Raw genomic sequence first — 24,602 nt, forward strand, 5'->3', positions numbered from 1 at the left:
ATGAAACTATCAAATACAAAGAATCCGAAAACCTCAGCAGATGTTATATTACGCACAAAGTTTAATTTTAACAAGAGAATTTTTTGCCCTCGGCCCCAAATAAACAGACAGCCCAAAACCCCCTCGGGGGCCCGGGCGACAAGATCAAAGTGTAGTATCTGTTCCGGCAGATGCTGCAAGCAAAGACTAGCTATGACTAGCAAAGACCATATGTGGGGGTAACCCCACATATCTGACCTTGGTCACTCAAGGGGCAACCCTTCATACCAACAGTTTCTAATCCAGCTCCCATTTCCCACCTCTCGGGAGCTGGTCCCCCCTTTCCCTCCCCCCTCCCCTATCTCCACATTAAAAAACGGCCTTGTGCCTAATTTGCTCAGTGGGGAAGCAAATAAATAAACGGCCCCAAATAAACAGATTAGACCATTCCTCTAATAACCTGGTCCCTGCTGACTGCAGTGTGATGCTCGTTCTGTGGAGTTCTAGGAGGTCCACCCTCTCAGGCTTTGCCTTCTCCCTTTGAGAAGGGGGTTGTTTATTGCTAATCACCTGAGGTGCCCTTACCTAAGAATTCTACTGGGCTGCCAAGGCACTTTTTGCAGGTCAGAGTACACCTCCTGGAAGGTGCTGACTTCTTGATCCCACTTTTCCACCCTGGTGTCATAATTCTTGCAGTGGAACAAAACTAAATAGTTATGTGATTATGTGAAGACAAGACCACCCTCCCAGGCTTTGCCTCTTCTTTTTAAGAAGGGGGTCGTTTATAGCTAATTACCTGAGGCGCTTGTTCCGGTGAATGCCGATGAGATTTCATAAGCCTCTTTTGAAGGGCCAGAGTGTGCTGCTCCTCCTCTGGGCGGGGGGGGGGTAGATGCCTTTACAATCTCACTTTCCGACCCTAGCAGCATATTTCTCGCGGTGGAAGAGAAATAAATACCACCAAAGCCAACACGCTATTACTGAGATGGCTTGATCCATGTTGACTCCCAGGCTTTATCTTCTCTCTTGGAGAAGGGGTTTGTTTATTTCTCATCGCTTGTGTCACCCCCTCCGGGGAATGATGCGAGCCAGCAATATTTTACAGGCCAGAGAGTGCTTTTCTTCTAAAGCATTGAGTTCTTAATTTCCACTTCCGCTGTGGGGAGGAGATAAATGACACCAGGAACAAATATTTAACTGCCACCGTTTACTGCATATTTTGAGTTGGAACTCGTTCTAGTTTACAATTTTTAAAAAGTTACTGTTTTTTTATTAAATATTTTACTGATCGAATAAGATGAGCCACACATAAAATGACGCTCTTCAATGAGTGAGGAAGGAAAGAAAGTATTTTACCTTTCTCCCAAACGATGTTATTTCCCAGGTTGCAAACATCACAATTAATCCTCTTTAATCTTATATTTCCGCAACTCCAGAGACTAACAAAGATTAACTATTGGATTATCTAGTAAGTGTGTAAATCTTTATTTTTACAAATTGAGTTTCAGAAATTATTTTTTTTATGATGACTTTTAATACGATTAGAATTCCGTTAGTCTCTTAGCATTTATTTCAAGAATCTTTTGAATATCGGGCCATGATCACAATGTAGTATCTGTTCTTCTGCTACACTTCACCTTTTCTGTTCTCGGTCAGTGGATGAGAAATCCTTTATGACTGAGGCAAGTTTTATTTTTATCCAGAGTGATCGTAAAACAAATTGGCATGAAAGAAAAAGTGATTTTGGTACTAGTGAGTGCACTTATTGATTCATGCTGAAATAATAACGTTATTATTTAAAAAGCCATTCTTAACATGGGGAGGGGAGGGTGTTTTGTACCGATTCTATACTTGGCAAGACTGTAGTTTAGGTGGAAAAATAATCTCGAACCCTTTATCACATAAAAGAAACTAATTTCCCTAATCACCGGTACGTTACTATGCCAACAATATATAAACAATAATATAGGTATTTCAGAAGTTGTTTTTGAAAACAACTTACAAAAAACTTCTTTTTATATTTCTTTTAATTAAAATAACAAAGGTTTTCGTAGGTTACAAGTATGAAAAGTTCTATTCATATTTAAATGTCTTATATGTTCCGTGTTTTTTTTTTTTTTTTTTACATAATGAATACCTTTTTTAATGAAGGTGCTAGTGCAGAGAGTGAGATCATTTGCGCTATTTTTTAAATCGTATTTCCAAGTTTAATTAAAGTTTTATGATATGATTTTTTTTATTCAATTGTAAGGTTGAAGTATAAAATAGGTACAAAACACCCTCCCCTCCCCATGTGAAGAATGGCTTTTTAAATAATAACGTTATTATTTACGTCCGGATCACTCTCTGCACTAGTACTTTAATGATAAACAATACATAAATAGAAATAATAAATTGTCAGACTTTTAAAAGTTTAAGTTTAAACAATTTTTTTTAATTAAAAGAATCACGTGATTATTATTAAATTACGTGAGTAGTTATAAATGATACAAATTAATATTAAACGCGTAATCTCTTGCAATTTATTATTTCTCTATTTCAAATTTAAATTTATGAATTATAAAACGTTCGGTACTTATGTATTTTTGTTACCGTGCAAAAAAAAAAAAAAAGGTACTTAAGATATCGTGAAACGTTCTGTTTAAAATTAAAAAAATGTTGTTTAAAATAAAGAAGCAAAAAATGAGAGAAAAAGATATCGTGAAAAAAAAGATCGTGAAACGTTTTAAAATAAATAAGTAAAAAGTTGGGCTTCTTTAAGTTGTTTTCAAAAACAACTTCTGAAATACCTATATTATTGTTTATATATTATTGACATAAGTAACGTACCGGTGATTAGGGAAATTAGTTTCTTTTATTTGATAAAGGGTTCGAGATTATTTTTCCACCTAAACTACAGTCTTGCCCTATACTTGTTGGAAAAAAAAAAGTCATATAACTGAGAGTAGCTAAGCTGAAGTGAGGTTGCGAAAAAAATACAATCTTCTTCGCGACCTTCTTCTCAGGTCTTGTAACCACAGTAACATAAAATAAAGGAATAAAAACTCTTCACAAAGGAGGAAGGTTTTTATAACAATTTACTTACTCTATTAGTATAAATAACCACAAGGCTATTGTTCTTCATTATTGGAAGAGCATCCTCACCTCCGGCAGCTACACTCAGGTAAGCTATGTATTATTCACCGAATACTTTAACCTTACAATTGAATAAAAAATATATCATAAAACTTTAATTAAACTTGGAAATACAATTTAAAAAATAGCGCGGAAGTGTACTACTGCACGAGCAACTTGATTTTTACTTATATATATATATTTTTTTTTTACAAAAATAAGTAATATTTGATTAAATTGTGCATTAGAATGATAAAACTATATTACTTTATTAAATATTTATGGATGTCTTTATATTTTATATCAATTAGGACAATAGAATACAATGTTTTTCATTTTATTTACTTTTTTATTAATAATTAGAATACAATATTTTTCAATGGTTTTAATGTGTTTTAGTATTATAAAAATATTACATAGAAAATATTACAATGTTTTTTTTTGTTTAATTGTTATTTGAGGGGGGGGGATAGAATACGGTGCTTTCAATCATTTCGTTTTTATTACAAATATATTAAATATTTATTGATTTCTTTATATTTTTAGAAAAAAAGTAGAGGGTTTGTATTACTGTACACATAGATTCGAAAAAGTTGTCAAAAAACAAATATATAACAAATAAATGGGGTTCGTATTACTGTACACATAGATTCGAAAAAGTTGTCAAAAAACAAATCTATAACAAATAAATGTTATCAAAGGCAAGATAAGTTACTTTTCTACCTAATTGGATAAGTTTTTAGTGTGTCTATTTAATGTAACATGTTTATTCAGCTCAAAAAACATACAGTGTTTACCGATGTATTGGAAAATTTAAAATGGCGCCCGACTCTCTCTTTGACACGGTAAGTTTGGGAAAAGGAGTTAAAAATAAAAAATATGCAAAATACTGTTAAAAACCCACTGAATATATGTCAGCCTATGTCACGGTAACATATATTGAGCGAGTTTCACTCTAACGACAAGTTCCCTCTCTATGGAGAGGATTGCCAAGTTTGTAAGCTGTGTCTGACTCATTTTTGATCGAAGGTAGTTTTTTTATGAGCTCATAGCTTGGGTAAGGAAAATGTGTAGCAAGATCACAATATTAGAGATACAATCTCTGTATAAAGTTCAAAAGTTCCATTGATTTTGTTTTTTCCTGAAGCTTTCACAAAATACTCTAATCTCTTCCTTTCGGCAAAGAATTTATCTTTTTCTATATCTTCGTCAACTTCACCAAGCTGACAATCATAATTATCATCAAGAAGATTTGACGGTGTAAGAAAAGCGTATTTATTTGCAAGATTGTGAACTTGTTGAAATCTGCAAGATATTTCTTCAGTCACACTTTCTATGAGAGACAGCATTTCCCGTCTCAACTCCATATCAAACCCCAGTGCTGCATCAGTCAATCGTTCATCACTCATTCGTTTCTTTTTGCATATACGATGCTCCATGCTTATCCCCATTTCAGAACAGAGTTTTTTTGACTCATCTATTGCAGTGTCCACTATCTTTTCTCTATTCTGAAGAAGGCAACGCTGTCTGCCTGACAGAACTTTGTTGCAGATCCAGACCCTTTTTTTGAAGATACTTCTGGGCATCATTGATTTCTGAGAGAATAGTTTTCCAAAGGCTCAAAAATAAAAGAAACGGAAACAACAATACCGAGTTGAGAATTAAAGATGCATCTGATCTTGTGGTTGCAGTTTTTCTTTCTTCCGTGAGCTGTTCCAGGGCAATGACGACTTCCAACAATGTTTTTACCACAACATTTACAACATCTGCTCAACTACTCCATCTAGTTTCCACAGTCCACTTGATATGTAGCTCAACTGAATCAAGAGGTCCCAGCAATGTTTAGATGCAGAAAAGAACGAGAACAACCGATCCAATATGCCAAAAAATGTAACAGAGTGAACCACTACAGAAGCGGCATGTACACAAGTCAGATTTAATGAATGGTTTGTGCATGGCACAAATACAGCTTTTGGGTTGATTTCGAAGATTCGTTTCTGCACATCTGATCAGTGGCTTGCTATTGTCAAATGGCTGGCCAATACAGTAACCAATCTGAATCCATTTGTTCTCCAGTTCTCTGAAAATCAGTTGAGAAATGTCCACCGCGCTTTTACCTTTTGTCCGGATGAAGCTGAGAAACGACTCCTCCACTGTTACTTTATTTTCATCAATTTTTACGTAGCACAACACTTCACTCATCTGGTCCTTGTCAGTTACATCAGAAGTGCTATAAAAAATTATGCAAAATTATTTGCTTTCTTTAATCTGATCGATGATTTTCTTTCTTACCTGCCTTGCCAAAATGTTCACAAATTCATTTGGAATTCCGGTGACAGATAAGAAGTAGCGATTTTCTTTCCCAGGTTAACTTTCACCAAATGTCCACGGAGCACAGGGTCAGACTTGGCCAATAAATTTACCAATTCTAAAAAATTCACTTTGTTTTCTTGATCTTTTTCATCATTATGAATGTTTTCCCAATGACCCCGTAGTGCCAGATTCTGCTTAGCAAGAAATCTGATGATGTCCAGCAATCTAGCTAGAATTTGCTGCCACTCCTTAGTTTTCTTCTCAATAAGATGTTGCTCTACTTTGTCAACTACCTTACCTTCAGCAAGTCGGATCTCTTGATCCTTCCAGTTGAGAAACGCTTGAGAATGAGATGTGCTAGCTTCATGTTCATATACTTTTGGGTTTAATTTCCACCAATTCATAAAACCCACATCAGCAGAAAAACTCGACGGTCCTGTTAGAAAACAGTCTGCAGCAGAAGCAAAATAAGGCCTCTCTGGAAGAAGAATACACCGTCCATGTTCTCAAAATGTTCTCACGGTTGCACGATTCCTGATAGAACCATTTTCTAATTAGCTTTCTGACGTCGCCTTTTGTTTTTTTTCCTGGTCAGACTACGTCCTTGAATTCATGATCAAGGTGCTGCACAGTGGCAGATCCCTGCTGAACAAGCATAGCACAAATTTTACAAATCTCAACTGGCTATAAGCCAACATATGTAAAATTGTTTTCGCACCATGATTGCCTTTCAAATTTTTCAACTTCAGGTGCATCATCATCATTGACAGTTTTTCATATATCAACAATGTTAATGTCGACTTCTGAAGTAAAGTTAGTAATATCAACTTCATCTTCGGTTTCAGTATGTGGTTTGACTTTCGTTTCGACCATAGACATCTTTTCCAACATCATGCCTTTATTCTTTTTTTTACTTTTTATGGAATGCCGCACCACTTTCCTTCATTCTCTTCATTGCAGTACCTCTCTGAAAATTAACGCAAATATTCTGAAAAAAATTTTTCTATTTTTAAAAATAGAACAGCATTTCTCTGCATAAGCACCTTTTTGTGTTGTTCTAAACTAGTACCACAAAGGGTGAGATATCCCTCCCATAAAATTATTTTTCTGAGATACCTAACCCTAAATCTATAATATAAAGCTGAACGTTTGTGTGTGTATCTGGTCACAAAAAGGCTCCTATATGGTTGACTATTATAGAAAACTGATCACATATGATAGAAGATGTATCGAGACACAGGAATGGATATGTTTGATCTGGTATAATGATGATTCATTAAAATTGTGGAGTCTGCGTATGAGCCTGGTCCACAAAGTATGGAAATAAAAAATTTAAAAATTTAAAAAAATCGTTTACAAGTGTTTTTGATATAGATGTACATAATAATGCTTTGATAAGTATGTTTTAACTTAAATAGGGATGGTATAATAAAATTGTGGGGTCTGCGTTCGTGCCTGGCCTCCATGGAATGGAAGTAGGCACAAACTTTAATAAAGACTTTTCATATCTATCTGCGTAAGTATACTTTGTTAATTATGTTTCAGTTTGAAGAAATATGGGATAATAAAATTATGGGGTGTTCGTTCGCATCTAACCTCCATAGAATGGAAATATGTCACAAAGTTTAACAAGGTTTTTTAATATAGATCTATAGAGTATCGTGATAAGTGTTTCAGTGTTAACAGGTATGGTATAATAAATTATGGGGTTTATCTATTTTATTTTTACTTCCATCATATTTTGCTTTGGCTTTGATACCCTCAAATTCAAAGCTATCTCTTTACAACCCTTCCTTTTCATAACCTATCATACTTTCATAAATCAGAGTCCATTTTCCGTAGGCTGTTTTTGAACCCAGTCAACGACGGGTACTTTTGCTAGTATATATATATATATATATATATATATATATATATACATAGAAAGAGAGAGAGAAGGAGAGAGATAGAGATCCTCACTACTACCTCCCCCAAAACCAGAAACTTATGGCGAAAGAGTCTTTCATTTTATTTTCTATTTTAAATGTTATATATGTTTTTGACCACTCTGTTGAGTATTTCATTTTATATTTTTGAGCGGTTCAGTTTTCAAACATGTGCGCGAAAACAAATCTGAAAACGAAGCTCTTCACTCCTAACTCCTGCAGATGAAGACGGGGAAATGTTTCACCTTTATTAATTTTTACGACTCTTAAAAAGTTAATATTTAAAGTGAAAGTAAGAGCGTTTAAAACTACTTTAAAACTTTTTAAAACTACTTTTAAACACATATAAATGATTCAGGTAGGTTGCAAAGTAACTTTTATAGCCAAGGGGAACATTTATTTGTTGTATATTTGATTTTTTTACTACTTTTTCGAATCTCTCTGTATTGTAAAGCACCCCCCAAAATAATTACAATCCTATTACCAGAATTAATTCATCATAATAAACTTCGGTTTAATCATAAATATGTCAGTAATTATAAAATTTTGTTAATAGTTTGAAAAAATCACTTACTCTCTGAGTGTTTGAAATTTGACAGAAATTTAGCAGTAGTTAAACTATCGAATAGACAACCACTTAAATAATATTGGAGGTGTGCGGCTTAGTTCCCATTTAAAATTATATCCCCTGATATGACGATCATAAAATCTGTTTACAGTGGACTTTTATTCCGTACTTGCTTAATGTTTCTACAATTCCAAAATTACGTAATTTCCTGTTGCTAATTTTCCGTTGTATCATTTAATTATCAGTGATGTTTGAAAGTATTTTGCTTGACAAAAATGTTTTGTTTAATGTTTCAGCATTTTTTGGAACATGTAAATCAATTGCTTTCTTTGAAAGGTTACCTCGAGAATTTATGCAAACTTTTTTAAAACTTTGTTTTACAAAAATAAATTTACATCGTATTTTGATGTTATTATCATTTTAGTTTTAGTGATGATTTAAAAACAATAAATAAAAATTAAATTAAAAATTTCAAACAATCAGTTTTGGAATCGTAAATTATGGACACATTTTTCGATTCTGATACCTCCAAAAGTTCCAATTTCTTACAACATTTTTGGTATAAAATATCAGACTTTTTGTTAACTTTTATTCATCTTTTCTATTTTTACTCTCTCAAAATGTCGCCCTGATATATGCCGCTCGTAAAATAGGGACACGTTTTTCTGAATTCGATACCTCCAAAAGTTCCGATTTTTTTTCAACCTTTTCAGTATAAAATTTCAAATTTTTTGTCAGCTTTTATTTATTTTTCTGTTTTCTATTTTTACCCTTTCAAAATGCTGCCCATGACATGTGCTGCTTGTAAAATGAAGACACATTTTTCCGATTCCGATACCTCCAAAAGTTTCGATCTTTTAAAACATTTTTGGTAAAAAAAATTCAAATTTTTTTTAGCTTCTATTTATTTTTGCTTATCTTTTCTATTTTCTGTTTTTATCCTCACAAAATGCCACCCCTGACATGGGCTGCTAGTAAAATATGGACACATTTTTCTGATTCCAATACCTCCAAAAATTCCGATTTTCGGTATAAAATTTTCAGTATAAAATTTAAGATATTTTGTTAGCTTTATTTATTTTTATTTATTTTTCTATTTTTAGCCTCCCAAAATGCCGCCCCCTGACATGGGCTGCTCATAAAATAGGGACACATTTTTCTGATTCCGATACCTCCAAAAGTTAAGATTTTTTTACATTTTCGGTAAATAAATTCCGATTTTTTTGTTAGTTTTTATTTATTTTTTCTATTTTCTATTTTAAGCCTGTCAAAATGCTGCCCCTGACGTGTGCCGCTCATAAAATAGAGACACATTTTTCTGATTCCGATTTCTCTAAAAGTCCAGATTTTTTACCTTTTTCTGCATAAAATTTCAGATTTTTTGTTATCTTTCATTTATTTTTATTTATTTTTTACCCTCTCAAAATGCTGCCTGGGGTGGACTGCCCCCCACACCCCCTCCCCCGTTGAGTCGAAGGGAGAGTCTCTCGCTTTTGGGCGCTAATTGAACTATTTTTTGTACAAACAAGGTATTTTTTTAATTTAATTCAATATCTTAAGACTTTACTAATTATCTTTGAAATAGACTCAGAAAACTAATATTTATCTTTCAAAGAATTTTTACAATGAATTTATTTAACTTCAAAATTTAGCTGAATTTCTTAGCTCGCCGGATCGCTGTGAAAACATTTTTTGTTATAACTTTTTTATTCACGTGTGCAAATATTTTTTCCTTTTGGAAATTAACTTTTGTCTTTAATCTTTCAAGTACAATTAAAAAGCTAGTTGGAAACCTACAAAAAATTATGATAAACTGGTTTTCAAAACTATGTCTCCCTATCTTTATTCGGCCATTCTTGTCCGTACCTAATTTATAAACTCATTCTTAGTTTATTGTTAGGAAAACGTTCAGATAAGTTACAAAACACCCTTCCCTCCCCATATTAAGAATGGCTTTCTATATATCACGTTATTTCAACATGATGCCATTTAATAAACAAAACATGGAATTTAACTTGAAAATACCATGCACAAAAGAGCATGCCTCCTATTCTGTTTAAGTATTTAATTTTTTTTAAACTTGTTTAATGTTTCATATGACATTGTCTTCATTTGTATATTTTATGAGACTATTACTCACTACAAAAAAAAGTAAAGAAGAATCATTCATTTCTAGTATTAATTGTTCTTTATGTAATTGTCTCATTTACAGTTAGTGTTGGTCTGCTACTTGTTTCTTTTTCATCTAACAATTTCGTTTTTCTTTTGTCATTCGGCTATGCTTGTTTTATTCTGCCTTTTAAACCAGAAAAAATATTTTCATCTACAAACCATGCATTACCACATAATCTTTGAAGTAATACTTGTTTATATAGAGCGAGCGTGATAGAAACTTTATTCAGAACATGCTAGGCCGGTAAAGGTTACATCTAGTCTCAGACAGTCCAAGGCAAATAGTATCTGGGGTGCTATAACTCCCTTCCCTGTTTAGTTGTATGTGTATATTTATTGTTTGCTTTGTCATGGATTCATAGCATACGATGGTGTTTTGATCTATATGATAAAATCAGTCTTTATATCATGAAGATGCTCTTATAATTCTGCCCGATTTAGGAGTTGGCCGTATTTGTTTTTGTCTAGTGGAGTTATGGTGATGTTTACTTTAATGATTTTTTCTCAAACATCAATTTCTCTTGGTCTTATCGTCTTGTGTATAGTGTAAAATTCAAGCATATGAAGGTGAGCCTTGTCATTGGAATTGGTTTGGCACACAAAAGCGTGTAATCGCAACACAGTCTATTTCCATTGGGCGAATCTACTATGTAGCTTCTAGGCTCTTCATCATGATTTCAGGGTGCTATGTGTTGTCAAGTTTATTTAGTACCCATACACTAGGTGTGTCAGAAATTTTGTGAAAATAGTGAATAATTCCACCCCATCTTTCGAAGCTTATAACTCCTCGAAAAATGTGATTCAAGCCCTAATTTTTTTCAATTAAATGAGCAAAGACCAAGGTTTCATTTAAAAAAAAAACAAAAACAAAAAAAAACAACGTGGTTTAAAAAAAAAAGGTTTTAAACTTCGGACTTTACAGGTAAATTTCTAAAAAAACAGTTCTTTTTTTGTTTTAAATTTGAATATATTATTTATTAGTTTTTTCTCTTCAATTTGTGATATATGAGACTTTGGTACATAAATTAATTATTTACTTTTTAATAGACATTTCAAAATTGGAGGCGTGAATTATTCGCCCCCTGTCTTTCCAAGCTTATAACTCCTCGAAAAATGTAATTCAAGCCCTAATTTTTTGTTCAATTAAAGGAGCAAGGACCAAGGTTTCATTAAGAAAAAACAAATAATGTGGTTTAAAAAAAGAGGTTTTAAACTTCAAACTTTACAGGTAAAATTCTAAAAAAAACACTACGTTTTTTTTTTGTTTTAAATTTGAATATATTATTTATTGACCTTTTCTCTTCAATTTGTGAGTAAATTAATTATTTACTTTTCGGTGAGTAAATTAATTATTTACTTTTTAATAGAAATTGAAAATGGGGGAGGGGTGAATTAAAAACAAAAACGTTTGTCTAAAATATTATAATCGGTTTATTGGAAAGAACATAAAATTTCACATTGACCCTGAAAATATCGTAAAAATAGAATCAATAGAAAAATTTTGATAGATTTTTAAAGTTTAAAAATTGAAAAATATTGAGTTCGGAAAATTCATTACTGTTTAAAAAAAAAAAATTCTATTACTTTTAAAACAACTTTAATAGTTTGTTTTGGAAGTATAATACATAAAGAAAATAAATAACCCACTTTTAACAGAGAAATTACGAGATTTTTATATTTTATTCGCAGTTTCGTCTTAGGGGTGTCAAAAATTCCTACAAAAATTCTGATACACCTACTCATACACACTGACCTGAGAATAATGGTAGTAATTTTCTATTTCCGTTATAATGGTCATGATAGGTTTTCATGCATGCTGATCTTCCATGTAACTGTGGTGTTCTTTCTTTCCTGGTTCTGATTGGCTGGTTAAGGTGGTTGGTACAGGTCTTCCAAGAAGTATTTCAGCTGGTGATGGCAGCTTACTATTTATTAGTGTTGCCTAAACTGTAGCAGAGCAAGCTGAATGTTAATTCTCTTTTTTTTGCATTTTGTATATGTCTTATATGTTTCTCTATGAAGCCATTGCTTCTGCTGTAGTGGGGTGAGCTTGTGATATTCCTGAGCCCTTAGGAATTAATAAAGTTTGAAAGTGCTCTAGACCATTCCCTGTTATGATTTCCTCTGGAAGACCATAAAATGAAATACAATATTTTAGTTTATCTGCCACTGTATTGCTGGTTACTGGTGTTGACATTTCATTGAGGACTGGCTGCTTTGAGTGCCTGTTTGCAATGAGCAGGAATAGATGGCCATAAATTTCGAATAGGTCTAATGCGATGAACTTCCACGGCTGAGATGGAATATCATATGGATTCAGTGGTTCCAGTAGAGGTGTATATATTTCCCAAAAAGATATATTGGGCTACTTTATGAAACCCTTCTTCCTGTTAAATAGAAGTCCAGTTTTGGCTGCTTGAGGTTGTACAAGTATTTTTTTATGGCCCTCATTCTTTTGGCCAAATATGGCAACATTGTTTTCTATGCTGGCCAAGATATCAAGGCCTTCTGGGATTTGAGACATTTTTGCTTGGAAGATATATTGTGAGACATTGAGACCAAACAGCAATGCTTCCGGCATACTCACCCAAATGGCAGGTAGTCAACAAAAGTAATTCCTTATCTAGATGGACCAACCAGTATCCCGCCGTGACATCAAATTTATTGAACACCCTAGCCTTTGCAATGGCTGGGTTTAGTTCTTCCACTGTCAGTATTTTGTACAGACATCTTGAGTTTCTGTGGGCCCAAGCATATTCAGAAGGGACCTATGTTTGTGCTGTATGCCAAACAAAAACACCAGTCTGTGTTACTGAACATTCTGGAACACATCTTTTTCAAGGAGATAGTTAATTTTCTCCTTCAATTTGTCTTTTAGGTCGATGAAAGGCTCTGCATCTTTCTTGTCCCAGTAAATTGCAATCCTATCAAACTATTAAATTATTAAATCCAACCTAAGTCTGCAACAAACAATTGCTAAAATGAAGCATTTTTTGAATAATAACCTAAAAATAAAATTCAGCAAGGGGAATGATTTATTTAGAATTAAAGAAGATAATATTTGTCTACGTTTTTATAAGTTAATATAAAAATGAAATTAATCAGTGTCAAAATGCTTCAAGCATCAGAATTCCACATTCCACTGTTTGCTGATTGTCCTATTCAACTGCAAGGGAAAAGAATCAATATAATTTTGCTTTGGTCCATCAGGATGGTCTGCATTATTAATGAAAATAAGGGTGGTCTGATGTCTGCTTTGCCCCATTGTAATGAATGGCTCGCGCCTTGATGTAACATTCGGCTTTGACAAACTTCTAGGACTGACCCTTACTCCTGACCTGAAATAGAAATCCTACATCAGATTCATTGCCAAAATCACTCTCAAAAGTTAAATATGACCTAAGAAGGAGTACTATTGCCACATCTGGGTTAGAACCCACAAAAGCACCCTTCCCCACTGTAATAGGGTATAGGAACTCCTCAAAATTTAGTTGGCAATGACCATCTCCCTACTCCCTCTTTCATACAAAAGTGACATTTCAAGTCTGTTTCTAGTCTATTCATACTTTTGTATTGTGTTCGACTTTTGTACTGTGTTCGACAATCTATAGCCCCTCCCTGGCTAATAGAAGAAATAGGTGTATTTAAACACTTTTTAAATCTGTCTACATGTTATTAGCTTCAGAAGCCTTATGACGGTGGGTGCTGGAACTTCTACAAATAAAATGCTGTATTTGTCTATTTTATACAAACGTGGAAAGCTGATGGTTTAAAGACATTTAAACTGGTCGCCTTCATATGAAGTGAGTTTCAGGTGTGGACAGTGTCACAGAATCGAGAGGACTGTTAGTGATACATATGTTGGAAAGTTCTCAGTGGGATTGTCTTGTCAGATGCCTGAGAATCAATTTTAAATGTGGAGAATGTGGTGCCTTCTGCATTTTACTTGAGATGGTTTGATATTCAGTGTTGTGTTTCTTTCATAGTTATACTATTCATGCATTTAGCACTGATAGTTAAAGTGTGGAACTGCTCTGGGTAATCAGCTTCATTACTTCCAGTATCGATGTGGTCAATGTTTTTCTTTTGTCTCATGTGTTTAGTTTTTCTTGAGGACTGGTTCCATTGGTCATGAGACTTGTGTGTGTGTGTGTGTGTGTTTTAAGTGCTCCCTTGATTTTGTGCTTCTGCAGAACTTTATCCAAATGAAGAGCATTTACCACTTGGATTTGTCTTTGTGGCTTGTATCAGAGTTCCCACACTTCCTGCTTTGGTTACTGTTATACATTCTTTCTGTTTTCAGCATTCTGTGCTGATACAGCTCATCATTTTTGGTCGTACAGGCTTTGTATTTATGGCTTTCTTTCATACTGTAGCCTTTTGATTTACTATAGAGCTTGTTCCATTAAGTATCATATTGTGGAAAATAATATTTTCCTGCTCATCTGTGAAGTCACATTTTTAGGCTAATGTTGTGGTAGATGGTTTCCCTTTTCTTTCTAGATATGGTCAGCTATATCTGACTTTTCAGTCTCTCCATGTACTACAGCTTTTCGATGTTTTTCTAACCATACTTTCAACGGACGACACGTTTCACCTCTGTATAGTTTTCCACATTTACATGGGATTTCATAAACACAGTTCTTAATCATGATTGTTTTCTGTAGGGGGCTTGACTCTCCGGAGAGTTGAATCACTCCTGAATACTATCCTGATGTCATATGGATTTCATATTCGTTGACGTTTTTCAGACAAGCCCTTCATATATGTTATACAAACTGTGGTGAGTTTCTGCATGGTGTCCTTTTGTGTTTGGTCCCGATTTCTTGAAGCGAGTTATAAAATTTGGACCAAACACAAAAGGACATGAAGTATAATGATTCATTTGGCATAAGATGAACTCTGTTGATCCTAAAATTGACATTCATTCTAAGCTTCAAAGAAATTCTATAGAGGATTGGGTGACTTCTTTTGTTGATTTGTAAGGCAAGTAGCATTTAGTTAACTTATATCCTTCATCCTTATATCATGACATTTGGTTGTTTTGTTTCATTAGTTATTTCTTCATCTTCTATGTATAGAGTCATTTTTTTTTTAAAGCCATGGCTTCACTCAGATCTGGGACAGGTCAGTTCCTTGTTTGCATAATGTTTTTTTTTATTTATTATTATATATATATATTTATGATGTGAGGCATTTCTTATCTTCTGAGGAGACTTTTACGTTTGAAAGAATATTTGACAAAATATTCACTCATAGTTTACAATATGGTGACATGTGACATTTGCACTACATCATATGACGTGTGCTGTTTTATTTTTTGTTTTGTAATGTTGTGAGACTGATTTACAAAATTAAATTAAATTCTATGAGTTTTTAAATTTTTTATTTTAGTTATACTCAATAAATATAATCAGAAAACTTAAAAAATGAAAACTTTGAGTTTTGATCTCAGTTTCATGTTTCATTCATCCAAACAATCGCAACCTTAAACTATATCCAGTAGTAAGGCCCCAGCTTTTGGGATTTGGGGAGTGTGGAGCCACCCTTTAATTGCCATTACTCCCAGCTCCAAGCTGACCCGAAGTGGTAGTACCTGTTAGGATCCCAACTATGGGTTGAATAGAAACTGACTTGAAAACAACAAATCTATTCTATTAAAAAAAATTTTCTCCAAAATCTTTGGATTCGGCATTAAATAACCTGAAAAGGGTTGATATGCTGTTAAACAAAAACAACCAAACAACCAACCAAACAATTGCAAAGATTTAATCTCAAAAGAAACATGACAACAAAGAAAATACTAAAGCTGATGTCGGCTTTCTTTACAAAACCGAGCAATCTTGCAAAGAAGAAAATAAAATTGTAAAAGGTATTGCCATTTAACATAGTCATGCTACTAAATCTACTCTTTCAAAAGTAGGGATCAGTGAGGATGAAATGTCACCAAGAATTGTTTTGTTTTGTGCAGATGGAGCAAATGGGACAGGGGGATTGTGTTGTCTCACTGTTATGGCAGGAAGTTTCCCAAATTTTATTTATTTACATCGAAGTCACCACTTATTAAGGCCCGGAGGCCACTTGAGGATAAGAGTTATTGCATGTACAGTAATCAATGGGACAATATCGTAGTAACTTAATTCAGTAGAGTACACATTGGTATTCTCAAGAATGTTTCTTAAATGTACTTAGATTGATCTGCCCGCATCATTGATATAAGCTCAGTACCATCTCGTTTTCTTTGGCCTTTGCTAAAGGGGCAGGAAGACAAAGGAAATTTAAAACTATAACAAGAATTATCTGGAAAATTATTATCGCACTTGTATGTTGAAATATATATCTGTCAACCTGTCTCTCTCACTCTTTCTCTTGCTCTCTCTCTCTATCTATCTATTTAATTATATCTCTCCCTTTATATATTTCATAAGATTGTGCACAGAAATCATGCTTCCATCGTAATAGATGTATGGAAACTAAAGCTGCTTTCAGGACTGCCAGCAACTATTGTAAGAAAGTAATAAAGAATGCAAGAGAGTTGTATGCTCAATCCGTCAAGTCAAAAATAGCTGAGCAGTGGCTTGGTTCCGACCAGTTTTGGCAAATAGCAAACAGAATCCTGAAGAGAAGCGTGTGCTCTATCCCAACTATCATCAGTGGACCTGAGGTAATCTTGTCAGCATCAGACAAAGCCAAACTCTTTGCCAAGAACTTTGCAGCTAATTCTACCCTTTGTGACCAAGGCCGCCAACCTCCAATATTTCCTCCTGTATCAAAAAACACACTATGTGATATACAAATATCTGTACGTGATGTTGCCAAGCTAATCAAAAATCTTGATTCCAGTATAGCAACCGGCCCTGACAGTATTCCAATTATAGTACTCAAAAAACTTCAACCAGAACTAGCGCCCATACTTACAAAACTGTTTAAACATTGTCTTAAGGAGAATTGCTTCCCATCACCCTGGAAAATCTCATCAGTATGCCCTGTATTTAAGAATTCTGGTGATCGCTCATCCCCCCTCTCAGTACAGGCCAATAAGTCTTCTGTGCATCATGAGTAAGTTGCTGGAATCTGTATTAAATAGAAAAGTAATCAACCATCTCAACAAAAATAACCTTCTTAGTGACACACAATATGGTTTCCGTTCTGCTAGATCTACAGCAGATGTGCTTACAGTTATATCTCAGGATTAGTGAATCTCTCGATGGAGGCAACCTTTCTAGGGCAATTGCTCTTGATATATCTAAGGCCTTTGATAGGGTATAGCATGAAGGTTTACTTCACAAGATCTCTAGCTATGGTATAGCTGGAAATGTCTTCTCAATTATTAAATCATTTCTTTCTGACAGGTAGTAGTTGAGGGGCAAAAATCAGAAGCTCACAGTATTAATGCCGGTGTCCCTCAGGGGTCCATCCTGGGCCCAACTCTTTTCCTGATCTACATTAATGATCTTCCAAATCACATCCTAACATCATTTGTAGACATTTATGCTGATGACACTACCATCTATGGTAGCACATCTAAGTCAGTAAATGACCAAGTTCTCTCCGATTCTCTCTCCTCTGACCTTGAGCATGTGGTACAATGGGGAAAGGAGTGGCTGGTTACTTTTAATGCATCTAAAACCAAGCTTCTCTCTTCACATCATCAACATTCTGATCCCAAACTGGCATCAGTTGAAATGAATGGCTCTCGTCTTGAGGAGACTTCAAGTTTTGACAAGCTTCTGGGCTTGACCTTTGCTCCTAATCTGAAATGGAACAGGTACATCAAATCTGCTGCCAAGGCTGCTGGAAAAACGGTGGGATCCTTCTATCGATCCAGTAGATATCTTACTGCTGATTCAATTCTCTATCTATATAAGAGCCAGATAAGTTCAAGGATTGGCCAGGAGCTGCTAGAAAGGACTTGTCCTGCCTTGATAGAGTTCAATATAGACTTTGTAGTCTCATAGGAGATATCCTTTTCTCTTCGCTGCAACCTCTTTCTCACAGAAAAGATGTTGCGAGTTTGTCTCTGATGTATCGTTATTTTCATGGAAAGTGTTCGACTGAGCTTCAGTCTATGGTCCCCCTTCACCAAACTTTCACAAGAAACACTCGTCTAGCTGAAAACACTATTAATAATGACCCCCACTCGTTATCTGTGCCTAAACCTAAACGTAGATTCCATGAACAAAGCTTTTTTATTAGAACTGCACGCCTGTGGAATTGTCTTCCGTTTTCCTGCTTTCCAGCTGACTATAATATAGTTGTCTTCAAGTCTAACATAAACAAGTTCTTGATGAGCCGTTTCACTTGTTAACAAATTTACTGAATTTCCATTACTAACGATTACTATATTGTCCAATTTCTACTGTACACTCTTTAACCCTTATCTTCGAGTAGCCTCTTGACCTTGATAAGTGGTGATGCTTTTGTAAAAAAAAAGTTAAAGGGGTACTTAATGTTTCCACAAATAATAGAAGTTATTCATCTATTCACATGGCTAGTCTCAATAATCGCTCAAAATCAAAAATGAAACGAAATACTGGTAGAAATCCACAGAATAAATATCTACATAACTGGCCAGGTGACCGTCTAATGTCAGATATTTTTATTTTTGTTCTAACTTAAAACCCTGGACTACTTGTTTTCAGAGTAAAGAAATGCTTAAAAATAAGTTAACAGTAAAAATACTTAACCATATTGGTAGATGAGTAACTTATTGTGCCTTGGTTTACATTTTTTTGTATATATTTGTATTTTACCACTTTTTCGTTTTGTTTCCTGTACTGCAAGATTTAATATAAAACATAAATCCATGGTTGAACATAATACCATAATCTCATAAGTTAACTACTGATCAATCAATAATGTGTAAGCATTGACAAAAATGTGATGAAATAATATTGTCAAAGGAGAATAGAATGAAATGTTTATATTATCATGGATGTATTTCCTTCAATAATAAAAATAAATTTACTTTCATTTACAATTACAGATTAATTGACATAGTTTTGTAAACATGTAATTTTAGATTGAATTAAATGAATGTACTATTGTATCTTTCTATTTATATTCTCAGGTAATATTTAATGTATAAAGAAAGGAGAAATATGTTTGTGTCATATTTTTTGTTCCTGCAATTCTTTGAGATGAGGTTTCATAATTTGGGTATTCTTTTGCAGACTATTATCCTCATTTTTTATAGCTGTTGCTTCACCACGTTTCAGCCAACTCATCCTATGGCCTTCTTTACATGATTAACTATGAAATGATAGGAATGCTGAGTCTTGTAATTGTATTCCTGGTAATTACTGTCTTTCATAGTTGTTCTCTGGCCTGCTTGTGTAAAAGTAAAATTGCTATCTTCAGACAATGCTCATGTGGAATCATAAAGAATAAATGTCTCTATCAACAGCGCCACTGAAGAAGGTCAGAGGATGAGTTAGTCGAAACAAAACAATATTTGATTGTCTTCAAGTCTAACATAAACAAGTTCTTGATGAATCGTCCCTCTAAGTAATCCAATTTACAAAATCTCCACTGCTTATAATTACTACGCCATGATCTCATAACTAATGTATACCCATTAACTCTTATCATTGAGTCGCCTCCTAGCCTTGATAAGTGGTGACTTCATTGTAAAAAAAAGTGGTGAAACACCAACAACTATTAAGATATGGATAACAGTTTGCGAAAGAATAAATACACATATTTATATATGATAAAAAATCAATGAAAATTTTTTTTTTTAATTCTATCAACAGTGTCAATACATTGATATTGAATGATTTATAATAAATGTTTGAAAAGTTTTTTTGTGGAAAATTAACTCAATTTTTATTTTCTTCCTAGGTATCATTTGAGGTGAACAAGAAGCAATGACTCTAATTAATTATACAAAATTCTTCATCCAATGTTAAATATTCAAAAAGAAAATGAACATTAAATCTGACTTGTAACATAGTCGGTAATCTTCAGTGGTGTTGTTACATTTTAACACTTGTAACATAGTCGGTAATCTTCGATGGTGTTGTTACGTTTTAACATTTGTAACATAGTCGGTATCTTCAACGGTGTTGTTACATTTTAACATTTGTAACATAGTCGGTAATCTTCAACGTCGTGTCTGAGACAGTCACAAGGAAACAAACAAGGGGAAGAGATACGACTCGGCATTTTCTTTTTATTTTCTCGAGATCAATTGCCAAAGATAATTTGAAATAATATGTTCTAATATATATATGAAATAAAATTGAGGTGTAAGGACCTGAATACTCAACATTTTGCCCAATTTATGCAAGCTTTTCCAAGAGGGATGGTCATTGACGAGAGAGTCAGAAGATTTGGGGCTATATATAATGATGGAGAGAGCAGCGTGTTTTCCTTATGTAAATTAGATGTCTATATACATATATACATTTTATGAGAGAAAATAATTAGAGTAAACTAGCGTAGTGGATTACATCTAAAAGTTAAAATATTGTAGAGATTTAAAAGATTGTATCTGCAAATATAACTAATAAATTAAGTAAATAAAATGAAACGAGATTACGAAGGGAGTTTTTAAAAATTAGAGATAATTGAATTGGGATAAAATAACGGAGTAACTTAAAAGATGGCATCTAAAAATAAGAATAGGAGGTGATAAAATGAGGTCTAAAAATAGACAGTGATAATATATATATATATATATATATATATATATATATATATATATGGCAATAGTTAATGCTACTCAAGTATAATTGTAATAAACTGATGATGGAAATTTTAGTTGAAAGCAGTTTTTTTGTGGATAGATAATTATCTTTTTATTTATTTATTTGACAATTAAGTAACAAAATAGAAAAAAATAAAAAAAGGCAAGTTAAAAAAAATGAACTTCGAAAAACATGGAAAAACTGACACCAAATCTGGTGGAGTGCATGAATTTTCATGTACATGTATCAATTGACAATAATTTGTAATAAAATATTCTACTACATGGTAAGCAGCTGATGATCCTCGTTTTCTATTTACAAAATTGTAGTTAAGGTTTTATCTTTTCATATAGTCAAATACTCTTTTATAATTTATAACTTTGGAGAAATCGGCTAAGTCTCTTTCTATTTAACAATTTTAGTTAAGGTTTTTTTTTCTTCTCCTCTCCTTATATAAATGAATTTTCTTTTGTAATTATAAACTTTTTAGAACTTGGATTATATAGGAGCTAAGATTTAATAGTACTTAATGTAATAAATTGTAATAAACGAATAAAAATTCTAGTTGAAAGTAAAGATTTAAAACATAACTTATACTTAATTAAGGTATAGTTTCATTAACAAAATATAAAAGTGAAAAAAGGCAATTTACTAATATTTCTCTAGTCTAATAATCGTAATAAACTGAAAGAAACTAGTTGAAAGCAAAATATATTGGGGATAAATAATTATTTTATTTTTATTTAAAAATTAAGATTAAGGTATAGTTTAATTAACAAAATATTAAAAAATGGAAAAAGGCAATTTAGAAAAAATGAACTTGGAAAAACCGGTAAACAGCGACACCAAATCTTGTAAAGTTTGTGAATTTTCATGTACATGCAATATATCTACATCAACATGCAATATATCTACATCAACATGTACAGAGGCACAAACTGATGTGAAACCATATTGCTGTCAGGTTTGTGAGTCAGTATTTCCTGACCATGCAGCTTTGAAATTACACTTGCAGGGGCACACACTTAAGAAGAAGACGCACACATTTAAAAAGAAGACACACATTTGTGAAGTGTGCGGATCATCATTTTCACAGCAGTCGCATCTGAGGGTTCATGTGAGGACGCATACAGGGGAGAAACCATACAGCTGTCAGGTGTGCGAGTCATCGTTTGCTGACATTTCGACATTTAAAAAACACGAGCGCGTCCACACTGGGGAGAAACCTTATTCATGTGAAGTGTGTGGGGTGTCGTTCTCACAAACAGTAAACCTACGGTGCCATATGCGCACCCACACGCGTGAAAGACCGTTTTGTTGTGATGTGTGCAAGTCAACGTTTGCACAGAAGGCGCATTTGACTTTTCACATGCGAAGACACACCGGAGAGAAACCATATTGCTGCGACGTGTGCGGATGTTCGTTCTCGGTCAGTTCATCGTTTAAACGACACATGAAAACACACAGTGGTGAGAAGCCATACTCTTGTGCTGTGTGTGGGTCATGTTTTTCACAGAAACAACATCTCGTCGGCCACATGCGGACACATATTGGAAAGAAACGTTATTCATGTGAAGTGTGTAAGGCAGTATTTTCACGCAGTTCGCATTTAACAGGACACATGACAACACACACTCTTTGTTTGGCAGGTAACAAAAATTCCTAGAAAAGCCCACTTGATCTGTAAAAAAATAAGTTCCAGCTTTAATAGATACCACTGATCAAATATCAGTGCTAAATATAAAGTTTTATTCCTAAAAAAGACTATTTGATTTCTAAAATGTATTGGTAAGACATGAAAATGCACACTGGCTTAAATGCTTTTATAAGGAATGTTATCTCAAGTAACAACACAGACCTGTATACAGTCAGACCAGATGAGTTCTTGTCCTGGAATCCCGTAAAACCAAAAGAGTACAACTTGAAAGCTACGCAGTGTAAGATTTTAGAAGTACATTATCTGGGTTTCAAAATAAGTGAAAGAGATATATAGCCAAGCCTGGACAAAGTCAAATCGATAAAAATCTTGACTCCAACCACTGTGAGAAAAGTCAGAGCTTTCATTGGTATGTCATATTATCGGTGATTTATAAAAAAAAAATTCTGAGATTGCAGAGCAGTTGGTTCACCTAATAAGGAAATATGTGAGGTTCTAACGTGATCACACATGTCATATTGCCTTTATGGTTAATTGGGGAGATGGAAATAATGTTTTGAACTTTTTACTAACTCAATATTTAAAATATACACGAGAAATTTACTAGAATATTGCTGTGATGGATGTGGTTGTTTGGTTTAAACAAGACATGACAACACACACTCTTTGTTTTTGCAGGTCATAAAGATTCCTAGAAAAGACCTCTTGATCTCTAAAGAAAGTTTTAATATGTACTACTGTTGGAATTATTAATCAGGAATCAGAAAAATGCCATATGAGAACGTACACGTTTTGTTTGGAAGGTCACGAAGATACTTAACTGAACGATAAAATATTGATGCCAAACATGAAGTTTCATATGTAGAAAAGATCACTTGGTGTCTAAAAGAGACACGGTTTGAACAAGTACTCGACACTACTGTTGGGACAATCAATCAGAATTGGGTATTGGAAAAGGGCCACATGAAAACACACTCTTTCTTTAGCAGGTCACAAAGATTCTTAAATGAAGGATCAAATTTCGATGCTAAACATAAAGTTTCATTCCTAGAAAAGACCATGATCTCTAAAAAGCAAAGACAGTTTTAATGAATACTAGACACCAACCTATAATCTTTTCTTTCTCTATACCAAAAAAGAACATTGGAAATGAATCATATATAATTCACTATTGCTATCTAATTCCTACAACTATGTACATATTAAAGTTCACATGACAATGCACTCTTTTGTATTATTATTCAGCGGACTACTGTTCTCATCTTGAGTGTGATTTCGGTCGATGTAACCTCCAACCTTCTTCATGTGGATCTTGTCAAACGCGGTAATGTTTCTATTGAACTTGGGAATTTAGATGGAATTTCAAGCGGAACGCTTTATTTACTTCACGGAGGGTAGCGTGCTCTTGTTCCATCAGCCATGACTGGATAGAGGTCCTAACTAATTTGCAATTGTATTTATTCGGTCGCCCACATGCAAGCAATGATTAGAGTACTTAGAAAAATCAATTGTAAAAGTGATATTCTCTTGAAGGTTCAATCCTCAGTGTGGGCGCCCAAAAAATACAATTGCAAATTACTTAGGACCTCTATCTTGTCATGCCTGATGGAACAAGATCATGCTACCCTTGTGAAGTAAATAAAACGTTCCACTCGAAATACCGTCCAAATTTCCGAGTTCAACAAACATTCCTGAATTCGACAAGATACACCTGAAGAAGGTTGGAGGTTACATCAACCAAAACGTGAAAATCACACTCAAAATGAGAACAGAAGTAAAATGAATAATAATATGAATAACGAATCCTCATCTCAAAAATTCAGAAACACATTCTTTGTTTGGCAGGTCACAAAGACTCTTAAATGGACTATCAAATATCGATGCCAAACATAAATCAATTTTGATACTTTGAAAAGACCACAGAATCTAAAAAAAATGTTTTAATAAGTATTAGACAACACACATTAATGATTTATTTATCTCTGTATGGGTTTGTATAGACATCGTGAGATCAGATTAATTCTTATAAGTAAATCCTGGCCAAATTTTCAAATCACAGTGTAATATCTGTTCTGCAGATGTTATTATTAAGATAATTTGTCTCGGTACGTTGGAGGGGAAACCCTCTATACTGAGACAATTGTTACATTTGGTCTCAACCAGAGTGCCCCTTTTTCCTTTTT

The 24,602-nt window shown here is 33.7% G+C and overlaps 1 long non-coding RNA gene across 1 annotated transcript; it reads left to right on the forward strand.

Annotated features, from left to right (window-relative positions):
• Window positions 1-1,203: 1,203 nt before the first annotated feature.
• LOC145269419 (uncharacterized) lies at window positions 1,204-24,323 on the forward strand. The gene is made up of 2 exons (XR_013865047.1): window positions 1,204-1,447; window positions 19,915-24,323. It is a non-coding gene; the product is annotated as an uncharacterized LOC145269419 (long non-coding RNA).
• Window positions 24,324-24,602: the final 279 nt, after the last annotated feature.

This window comes from Euprymna scolopes, chromosome 45 (assembly GCF_053919585.1).
Source record: "Euprymna scolopes isolate OS-2025 chromosome 45, ASM5391958v1, whole genome shotgun sequence".
NCBI lineage: Eukaryota > Metazoa > Mollusca > Cephalopoda > Sepiida > Sepiolidae > Euprymna > Euprymna scolopes.